Here is an 11,917-nt window from a genome sequence, read left to right on the forward strand (position 1 = left end):
TAAATAAATAAAATAAAAAATTACACATCTAAAGCTTAAGCGAATCCATAAGTTATTTTCTGAACAAATAGTCGGAAATTTTGAATTTTATACAAATTGCTTGCTTTTCTCCTTTTTAGATAAAAAAATTTATAACAAAACTACTGAAACATGTGTTCAATTATTTTTAATGGGAAGTTTAGATACCGATTTTTATCTTCCTAGCTTCAGAGTTTGACATACTCACTTCTTGACAAAAAGCTTTTTAACAACTACTAGGTTACGTATTTCAAAAACCCTTCCTTATCCCTTGTTTTCTGGGCGAAACGACCTTTCTGTCCAAATTTCACGTTTCTACCCATAGTAATATAACGATGGCGTTGATAAATTAGTTACTTTTAAGATTTAAACTACAGAATTTTAAAAAAAATACTGGCTAAATCTAAGATTTGTGGACAATAGAAGTACACTGATAGAAGAGAATGTTAATTTTTGATTGAGTAAATAATAATTTATTTGAATTTCTAACTCTATTGATGATTTTCTCAGCTTTAAAATTACAAGATACCCGTTTTTACCCTTTACAAATAATTTTCTTATCGTCAAATTATCATATCACTAATCATCATCATCATCATCATAGGCATTCTGCCATTATTGGCAGGTCACTTGCCGCAACTAAGAAACTTCCATGCTCCACTGTCTTCAGCTAATCTCTTCGTCTTTACGTACGATTTCTCTGTTTTAATACGAGATCGTCCTCGTATCGTCTTCTTCTGTAGCCAAGTTGGCGGAAATCATAGTGCTTGGTGCAGCAACTTGGACATTAGTTCTAAGGATGGTCAGAGTGACTTTAACGGCTGGGATACTGTGAGGTGGAAGGCAACGGGGAACTACCAAAAATTCAACCCTGGTTTGCTGACAACAAAAATACAACATATCACTGAAATGCTAAAAAAAATCAATCTTTTTTTCTGACTGTAGCAAAAAGCTTGTTTTTCATCAGCTTTGAGAAACAGAAGATGAAATAGATAACAGATATACTATTTGGGTCTCACATGTAGTTCATTATAATCCATTTGCATTGCTATTTATCCCCTCCCCCATCCTATAGACAGTGATGGCCAAAGGTCGCATCTGGCCCAAAGGTGTTTCATCCGACCCTCGAATAAAAAATTAGAAATATACGATTTTTTTAAAACAAACTTGATTCATAACAAGAAATATAGCTAGGATCATAAAATACCTGTATCGAGACTTTATTTTTGAACTGTATAAATATTTTCTTCCTCCTTTGGCTTGTCAAGACTAATCTGCACGGTAAAATCTTTGGCATCGTTCCGATTTCTAGAGGTACACTGTTTTAATATAGTTACTTCCAAGTATTCGTGGCTCAAGCCCTAAAAGAGCTAAATAATTGAAACCAGAAGTAGGATATCCAGGATAGAACTAACAGTCAGAAACTATAAGACATCCGTACATTCAGCTAAACATCGCCTCAGTAGAGTCAAGGAAGAGGAACAAGAAAAATGGCCCTCCAATATCGTTCTTTCCACTATTCATGTATCAGCCCACGATTGGCCCACTATCAAGCCAAATGTGGCTTGATCATGGGGTATTTTGTACTGGCCTGAGTGCATTAGAAGAGTGCATTAGAGATAATGCCAAGTGTAATAATATGGCAAATGCGTTGTTGAACAGATTTAAGCTGCAAATTTCTGCTTGTTATAAATGATCATTTCTTCAGTTCAAAAATACGCTTGTAATCGTCACATTACATTTATACAAGAATATAAATGTAGCACTGGTAGAGTGTTACTTCATTCCTTGTGTATTAACAAAATGTTCTTAATGATTTTGTTGTAATAATAAAATTGTGACTATACCTAGAGACAATTGTAAGTGCAAGTTTGAAGAAACTTCGAGAATTGAAATCCAAGTTAAATATTCAGACGCAGAGGTGCCCACGGACAGCTTTTAGGATACACATTACGTCCATGAGTTATTTGGGAAAGTAGCATAATTTTTCATTGAAAACGGTAAAATCAAATAAGAGAATGGAACATTTGGGATTCGAAAGGTAAATTTTTGAGTGAGAATGGTAAATTTGTGGTGAGAAAGGTAAATTTGGGGAAGAATTGTAAATTTGGGATGAGAAAGGTAAGTTTAGGAGGGAAAATGGTAAATTTAGAGTGAAAAGGGTAAATTTTGGGAGCAGAATGGTAGATTTGGGGCGAGAAAGGTAAATTTTGTGAGAGAATGGTAAATTTGTGGTACAAAACGTAAATTTGGAGTGAGAATGGTAAATTTGGGGTGAGAAATTTAAATTTCGGGTTAGAAAGGTAAATGTTGTGAGGGAAAGAGGTAAATTTGGGGTTAGAAAGGTAAATTTTGGAGGGACAATGGTAAATTTAGGATGAAATAGGTAACTTTTGGGAACATAATAGTAAACGTGGGGTAGGAAACGTAAATTCGGAGCGAGAAAGGTTAATTTTGGGTTAGAAGAGCAAATTTTGAACACAGAATGGTAAATTTGGGGTAAGAAACGTAAATTTGGGATGAGAAAGGAAAATTTGAAGAGACAATGGTAACTTTCGGATGAGAAAGGTAAATTTTTTGGGGGAAATTGTAAATCTGGGGTTAGAAAGATAAATTTTGGGTACAGAATGATAAATTTGGGGTGAAAATGTGAATTTGGGATGAGAAAGGTACATTTTTGAAGGAAAGAGGTAAATTTGGGGTAAGAAAGGTAAATTTTGGAGGAAGAATGGTAAATTTAGGAAGAGAAAGGTAAACTTGTGAGGGAGTTGCGCCCAAGCCCTTGGGATGATAGTTATTTCTAAACAGACGAAAGAATTAATTTTAATATTATCAATAAAATTCATATCAATATGTTTGATATAATTTGAAACGCATAACATTTACAGTCTACTATCACGGTATCATGTCCAAGACAGATTTCGTAAAGAATCAGTGGCGAAGGAAAGGGGGGGCGGAGGGGCCGGCCCCCCAAAGAGGTCCGACAATGTACTTTGGTACTTTGATGTTTGTATTTTTTTTTATATATTTTTATGTTTACATATTTTTTTGTTTGTAATTTTTCTATATGTACCTATAACAGCACTTGCCCCCCCCCCGCCTTTGGCGTGGGAGACCCGGGTTCGGTTCCCGGCGGGAGCTCATGTGGTTCGGATTCCACGTTAATCAGTAGGTCCACGTCTCATATAGCCTCGCTGCTGAACGGGACGCTAAACTAAAATCAACTCAACAATTGCCCCCCCCAAACACACATCCTAGCTACGCTACTGTAAAGAATATTTGAGGTAATGAAAAATAAGTGAAATATACTCTATGTTATAAAATCATCTGCTTAAAATTTCTCTGTTTTCTTCTAAATTTGAACATACCGATAAATTACTGATAATAACTTATTGAGACAACCCAGAACTTTTCCTTTTTTGGTCCTATTGTTACTTGAAATTATATTTGGAATCAGTGGCGGGTCCAAGGGGAGCTATAGGGGCTATATTCCCCCTTGACGCTCAGGTATACAATGGATAAAATAGGCTTCAATCCTGCTTTACACTGGTTAAAGCGGTAAACTATGGTTTAGGCCATCAATTTATCATATCCTGGATCCGCTACTGTTTGGAATTAATGTTAAAGAGACGAAATGAGATTTTTAAGGAGTCTGGTTTCCCAAATACTCCTTCATATACTCTGGTCTGTCCGTGCGTCCGTCGATACAGACAATACTTTAAGAATTACTTGATGAAGCACCATCAATTTTAGCCAGAATTTAGAGGGTCAAAAGGTAGAAATCAAGTTAATTGATGGGGGGTGATCCATCCAGTTTGGTCCAAAGTTATGGGCAATCAAAAATCGGTTCTCCATGTATTTCTATGGGATTAATTATAGATATTATCCTTGTTTGATAGACTACCTGCAGTGCTGTGCAGATAAGTTGGTTAGTATAATGCCCAGGATGCAAAATATTAATCTTTCCGTGGAAAACAACGCTAAAATGAAACTAAATATTTTTTTTTTACATTCAAATATTCCTTCATATTAAAGTATACCTAATTCCGTTTGAGGTAAAATGATATTTTACGCTTAGATTTTGGTAAAATTTAGCTTGTTAAGGAGTACCAAACTTCTTCGTGTGGTGCACACAGTGAGTGACACGTGTTTAAAATATATTTATGAAATATTTTAAAAAATATATCCAAATAATCTAAGTATATTAATAAAAATTAAGCTGGAAAACTCTGCGTCATTAGGCCCTCGTTTGATACTTTCTGGCGCCATTCCTACAAGCCCACACGTGTTTCATTTTATCTTGGTGGCCATAAAATATTTACAGCCTTGGTTTTTACTTTGATTTAGTGATAAGAAGCAATCCCTTTGAAAGAAATTCAACTGCCTTTTCCTCTTGTATAATAAAACGAACACAATATCTAAAACTTTTTCTTTTTCTTTTTAAGGTTCAGTATTTGATTTCAGAGAGGAATGATATAAATTTTAAATCCTTTTCGGACAATGCAGTTGGAAGCTACCTGTCCACCCCACATGTATCCAACGGTCCAGAAATCAATACACAGAGCGAATTCAAGTCTCTCACGCTTTCTTTAGAGAGAAAATACACAGGTGCGCACAGAACACCACGCTTCCAACAATACGATCTTCACAAGACAAATTCGTTATTCATTTGTCACACCCTAGTAGCATTTAAAATATATATTTACAGAGTATGAAAGAGTGAGTTGTTTACAATGACAACTTAAAAAAATTTGAAAGAATGTTCTTTGCGTTTCGTATGGCATAACAACTTGCCACGTTCTAATTATCTAGTGGTACTCACCTGTAATTTGTGAGGCGGTTCTTATTCTTTGGTGCTTGCGGACGGAAACACTTAAATGGACGGATTGTTATAAAGAGAGACAGTCACTCTCGTTGAAGATTACCCCATGATGTTAGCTTTGCTTCAATTGCACATTATCAATGAAAAATGAATCAAATTGTTTGCGTTTCGTGCACTCAACGAATCGAAACGTTCCAGCCGCCGCCTTCCGTCTGAGCTGGTTGGGGGGATCGAATAGACGGCCGATTCGGATCGGTGGCGAAAGAGCGCCGCCACTGCGCATGCGTCACAGGTAGTAATCCGATCGATTATTGCGACTCGGATAGAGGGCAGTGGGGCGCTGCAGCGGGAAAAGTTGCAACATCCTATTCCCTTGCTAGAGGCTTCTTTTTCGTTATCTCATTTTTTTACCGGTACCGTTTTCACACTGAAGCTCAAAATGTTTATATGCTATTTGAGAGATAAACCTATTTCAGGGAGAAATTGAGCGGAAGATCTTACCACGAAGTTAAACAAAACGTTAAAAGTTGCGTGTCGATTATTAGTCGCTGAGTCTTTTAGTTCTTAATTTTAATTTCTCCAATGTAAAGATATATTTTTATTAATTTATTTTGTCAATGAGATATAATTATACTATAATTTGTACTAATAATATCAATATGTAAGGCAATCCATGTAGGAAATAGAAGGGGCTATAGGTTAACTTAGCGTTCGAAAATATTTTTCTTACAAAATAAAAGAAAACGCATGCGTACGTGAATAAAATAAGTATACTTATTCACTGGTACTCCTATTTATACGTCAAATCTGCATTAGTTTGTACAGTCTGAATCCCAGGCTATGCAAAGCAATACGAAGAAGTCTTAAATCAATTACGCAAGGGCGCCCATCAAGGGGGCAAGGCTGGCGCTCGCCCCCCATTAAGAGGAAATTGTACTTGGGAATATCGAAAACCCAATAGAATTTTTACATTAGTTACAGCAAAATCTGAAACTATATTTGAAACATTGCTCATACTTGCCCCCTTGGAAACCACAACATGGGCGCCCTTGCAATTACGTTATAACAGTGGCGGATCTAGAAGATAAAAACTGAGGGGGCAGCCAGGAGACAAACTATGGTAAATGTATCATGAGTTTAATATAAACTTTGAAAATACATAAATAATAGCTTAAATTAGTTTTGTCATTAAAGATTAGGGGCCTATGCCCCCACCCGGCCCCGGGATATATCCGCCACTGCGTTATATGCTTTTACATTTCCTTTTTTTATCTATATTTCATGCTAAAAAAAGAAACTTTATTGTACTTACAGCACAACAGTTTACATTTTTTTTAAATGTAACAATTCCATATTTAAGGGTTATTTATATATTTAGTTAAAGTCTGTAAAACAAGCTACTATTGCGACATAGTGTGGTGTTCTATTTCAGGTCAAGAATTACAAACGATACCTCCTTACTAGCAGATATAACACTGGATTAAGAATTTTTTTTTTCAGTTTTACGTCTCATGGTTATGCCGGCTAGGCTAAAGGAGACGGTGATGATGAGGAATGAGTGCAATAGTGAAATGAATAAAGTGGGAAGAAAAGGGGGAAACCCCGAGAAAACTTACGCAAACGATGTTTGTCCACCGCAAAGTCCACTTGACGCGAGCTGGGATCGAAGTAAGGTCTCCACACACCAGATGTGAGCACTCTACCACTGAGCTGGACTAAGAAATAAACTGGTCATATGAAGGATTGAATTGCGTGGTTCGGAGACTTGGACATTACGGAAGTTAGAGAAGAAACATTTAGAAAGCTTCGAAATGTGATGTTGGAGGGAGATGAAGAAAATATAATACACTTACGGAGTAACAAATGAAGATATTTTAAAACGTGTAGAAGGAAGAGAACGCTTTTAACTAGTATCCTTCGTTGGAAAGCCAATTGGATGGAACATATTTGCCGAAGATATTTTCCTTCTTCATAACGCTATACAGAGAAAGATGGAAGGAAAGTGAGGAATAGGAAGAAGAAGAAGAACACAATTGACGGATGATTTGAAAAATAGAAGAAAATATTGGGAGTTAAAAGAAGAAGCTGAAAATCGAGAAACGTAGAAGAAATATTTTCAGACCCGAACTTAAAGAAGGTGAGTTCTATACTATTATAGTGTCAGGATACTGTCTGCCGACAGTCATAATACTTAATAATATGTGTAATTCGATATTTCTCTCGTCAGATGCAAGATTCTAGAGTTGGAAGATGAAGAGCAACAGGTCAAGTAGAACATCATACAATAAAGCGAAATCAGAAAAAAAAAGAGAACTAATCGAATTGAAGAGTGGATAGTTATTCTATTATAGAGGATCAGTGTCACAAAACAAACGAAAAAATAAAAAATAGTGTCTTCGGGATAGATAGTATTTTGTATCTCTAGTGAGTTAGCAAGACTTGTTATCAAACTATTCGAGAAATGGAAACTACAATTAATTCAAGTTTATGTTCTAATAATAAATCACTTAGAAGAAGGAGTGAAATGATTCTTCAAAGGAATTAAAATTTAATAAAACTATTCAACTCTATGGCCTATGGAACCCGAAGGTTCAATGCCACGTTCACAAAAGCTTTCCGTTGATTTCTGTCCTTAGCCAAATGGATCCAGTTTCTAGTTTGTATTCCTATTTCTGTGAGATCCATCTTAATATTATCCTCCTCATTTGCGCCTAGGTCTTCCTAATGGTTGTTTTCCGATGGGTCTTCCAGTCAAGACTTTGAAAGCGTTTCTACTTTCTTCCATTCTAGCTACATAACCTGCCCCCTGAACCTACTAGATTTGATGACCCTAACAATGTTTGGTAAACCGTACAAATTATGTATTCCTCTTCATGAAGTTTCCGCCATTCCCCATTTTCGTTCCTCTTGGATCCAAATATTCGCCTCAGGATCTAGTTCTCAAATACTTTCAGTCTATGTTCTTCCCTCAGAGTAAGCGACCATGTTTCGCAACCATATAGAACAACAGGCATGATTATCGTTTTATATATTTTAAGCTTCAAATTGATCGACAGAATTCGCGACGACAAGAGATTTTGAACTGAATAATAACACGAATTCCCTGGTTTTAGTCGACATTTAATTTCTTCGTGGATATGATTTTGGTCTGTTATTATTAATCCTAGATATTTGAAAGTATCCATTTTGTCGAAAGTATTATTTGACAAAAGTGAAAAATTTAATAAAACAGAAAATAATTATGTAAACATTATCATTGGAGATTTCAATGCCAGAATCGGACAAGATCCAAACGAAAACTCATTAGGAATTTTTGAATATGGCAAACAAGACGGTGGAAAACTTCTTACTACAATTTACCGAATCCGAGAAGATGTACATTAAATATTTCTTCAAGAAAACGTCCCAGAAAAATTGGATATAGTGGTATCAAAGTGAAAGAACAAACAAAATTGACTACATCATGTCAAATAATAGATATGCAAAGACTGCATTGTTATGAGTAATACAACAAAGGAGAGGTGTAAATGCATCTGAATGTCAAACTCTAAAGAAAAAAATATAGGATAATACGAAATAAAGAAAACAAGATACTTCAACATCAGCGTAAAGTATTTCAGCTGGAACTGAAGTTCCATTTCGCCGCACTCCATTTAACCTTTCTAGGCCCGTCAGAGACTTGAACAAAATCGTAGACTTTCACGTTGGAGAACCTGGTGACTCGCCTAATTATCACATAGTCATGATTGATACATAGTTGGAAAATTTATGGAACACAGATTCCAACACGGTAATATTTGCGTAGACCAATTCAGTGAAAAGATGTCTTGTCTTATATAGAACTGTCCTGAAAATAAATATACTTTATGTCAAAAACTGAGATTCAAAAAATTGTACAACTTTGCTCCAAGCAACAGGTAGTACACATACGGGGTTTTCCATGCAGTGGACTACTTCATTGCTTCACATACCAATTTTTATGAGTGTATCCCCAAGGGAAGAATACATCTAAAAAAACGTGGTGCAAAGAAACAAAAAGGCACGAACTTATCCTCTCCTCCGCCGTGTTACTCCCACATACGTAAAGTGCACACATCTGCGGAAAGACATTGATACAAAATTTATCTTCTTAGCTTAATTAGGGGCTAAGCTATTGAGGTTTAAAGCCTGGACGCAGCATTTGCGTTTCTAAAAAGATATTGATATTTTTAGAAACTAAAAGATCACAGAAACTCTGATGATTACAGACATGAAGAAAGAATTATTAACAGTGAAGAAGAATGAGAAGATAATATCTCAGAAAAAACACGCCGCCTGATAAAGAAAAGAGCAGAAATTATTATTAATGGTTACAATGTGACATCCAAAATAGAATACATGGAACTTTTTAAGGTAATAACGAGAATGCATTCAGAAGATACAAAATTTAACAATGACCTTATAAAATAAATAATTCAAGATAACATGGGTTTTAGGAGCCTGACATACTAAAAAATAATACTAGGGATGCGCACGAGACAAGATTTGTGGCTGTCTCGTCTCAAAAATTTGCTGTAAAAGAGATGTCTCGACTCGAAAAAAGTATATTTCTCTACATTTTGTCTACTCTAGATTTTGGCAGGAAAATCCTGTCTCGACTCGTCTCGTGCGCATCCCTAAATAATACAAAATTTACCATTTTTCTTTTGCTTGTTTTTCATAAATGAAAGGAGATAATGGAATGGAACTTACCACAATCATAGATAATGTTATTCTACAACAGAAAATATGAACCTGAAGAATTTTCAGTGTTACCATTCTTAGAAATTACAGTGTTGCCAGAATAACAACTCCCCCAAAATCTAAGTTAAGGCAGCGACTAGAGGAACGAACTCAACTGCATTTGTTTACGTATCATGTTGTTTTCGTATCCTATGAACTACTTTTTAAATAACATTAATTTTAATAACTGTATGTTAAAACTATTTGGTTTATTACAAACCAAATACAACTATTATTTAGATAAAGTAATTCACAGGATTCCAAGACAATATGATATGTAATCAAATGCAACTGCAGTTCGTTCCTCTAGTCGCTGCCTTAACTTAGATTTTAGGACAAGCAAAAGAAAAATGGCAAATTTTGTATTATTTTTAGTGCAAGGTGTTAAAGGTCTGCACAGGCTGAAATTTTTAGCCCAAGTCCAGCCCAACCCGTGAATTTACAATATGAGGCCCGACCCGAGTCCGAAATATGTTTTAGCATTTAGGCCTGAGCCCGGCCCGAGCTCACGTGATAATCAAATGAGCCCGAAATACGGAAACTTAATAATTAACACAAAATTGTATTTTTATTTACAGCAATTAGAGATTTAATTTTGCAGTTGTGTTTTAAAAGTTATCCAGAAAGAACGGTGCAATATATATATCGTATACAGTATATTTACAGTATAGTACGTATAGATGGAACACTTATACGGAAAGTACGTATAGATGGAACACTTATACGGAAAGTACGTATAGATGGAACACTTATACGGAAAGTGCGTATAGATGGAACACTTATACGGAAAGTACGTATAGATGGAACACTTATACGGAAAGTGCGTATAGATGGAACACTTATACGGAAAGTACGTATAGATGGAACACTTATACGGAAAGTACGTATAGATGGAACACTTATACGGAAAGTACGTATAGATGGAACACTTATACGGAAAGTACGTATAGATGGAACACTTATACGGAAAGTACGTATAGATGGAACACTTATACGGAAAGTGCGTATAGATGGAACACTTATACGGAAAGTACATATAGATGGAACACTTATACGGAAAGTACGTATAGATGGAACACTTATACGGAAAGTGCGTATAGATGGAACACTTATACGGAAAGTACGTATAGATGGAACACTTATACGGAAAGTGCGTATAGATGGAACACTTATACGGAAAGTACGTATAGATGGAACACTTATACGGAAAGTACGTATAGATGGAACACTTATACGGAAAGTACGTATAGATGGAACACTTATACGGAAAGTATTATAAAAAATACGTTTGATGCAGGATATTACCTATAGTCGTACCGTAAGATGGGGTTCCTTTGCACATCAGGGGTAACTGTGCACAAAATATGAAAAGAGATTCAGAGTCCTCTGTCGGTAAAACCATGAACTGAAAACAGAAAGTTTCAACTTCCACCGTAAGCAGGGGCGTAAATAAGGGCCCTGTAGACCCCGCATTGCGGGGGGGGCTCAAGCCATCAGGGGCCCCAAAATCATGAAATGGGACGTAGAGAAGGGGCCCTGCTCCACGTTGTCTGCGGGGAATCCCCCAAGCCTTTAGTTACGCCACTGACCGTAAGATAGAACATCTAACTGTATTCTGGCTATAATGTTGGCTGTTAACATCAGTTCTAATTAACCGGAGGGTTTGTTGTTGTAGAGGTATGGAAAGCAGTCACTGTAAAAGCCGACAAAATTTGAACGATATCACCTGCAAGAATTTCCGTCAAATTTAAGTCAGTTTCGTAGAATATTACTGTGTATAATGGGGCTTTGAAGCAATAGTTGCAATTGAAGTGTGAAACGTTTTAGTCATAAAAAAAATAAAACTGGGAGAAGGCGGTTTTAGTATCTAATCGCGGTTACTTTGCACCGGTTCTAATAATCCCTTAGATAGGAAATAACTACTATCGGTACCCCCTGCCTTCTAATTTTAGGTAAATTTCCTTTTTAGGTAGATGCCGGAATGGATTTCTTGCTGGAAAATAAATTACGAACAATGGCGGATCCAGAAAAATAGTTTGAGAGGGGCTTCACTCAGGAAAGTTTATTTTTTAAAAAAATAAATCACTAGACTTTTTGGGGGACTTGAAGTTTATACGTATAGGCATAACTAAGATTAGATTTTTTAGAAAAGAAATCATACAATTTGGGTGGGTTTCATTCTGAAAGAGCCAAACCCCGTAAATATTCCATTGATTACGTTTGGGATGATATTCTTGGACATCGACAACAGCAAACCTTGCTCTTATCACAGACTTTATAGCAAATTCGTTAGATGTAGGATGTCAGGTTGATGTA

General features: G+C 36.0%; 1 protein-coding gene across 1 annotated transcript in view; it reads right to left on the minus strand.

Annotated features, from left to right (window-relative positions):
* The window catches only part of LOC145664453 (uncharacterized), a 50,039-nt gene extending 44,988 nt beyond the window's left edge, over positions 1 to 5,051 (minus strand). The window contains exon 1 of the mRNA XM_081731139.1: positions 4,841 to 5,051. The gene's annotated coding sequence lies outside the window, so the exon portion shown is untranslated. The remainder of the gene's footprint in view (positions 1 to 4,840) is intronic.
* Positions 5,052 to 11,917: the final 6,866 nt, after the last annotated feature.

The sequence above is a fragment of the Thermobia domestica genome, chromosome 11 (genome assembly GCF_964235325.1).
Source record: "Thermobia domestica chromosome 11, izTheDome1.hap1.1, whole genome shotgun sequence".
NCBI lineage: Eukaryota > Metazoa > Arthropoda > Insecta > Zygentoma > Lepismatidae > Thermobia > Thermobia domestica.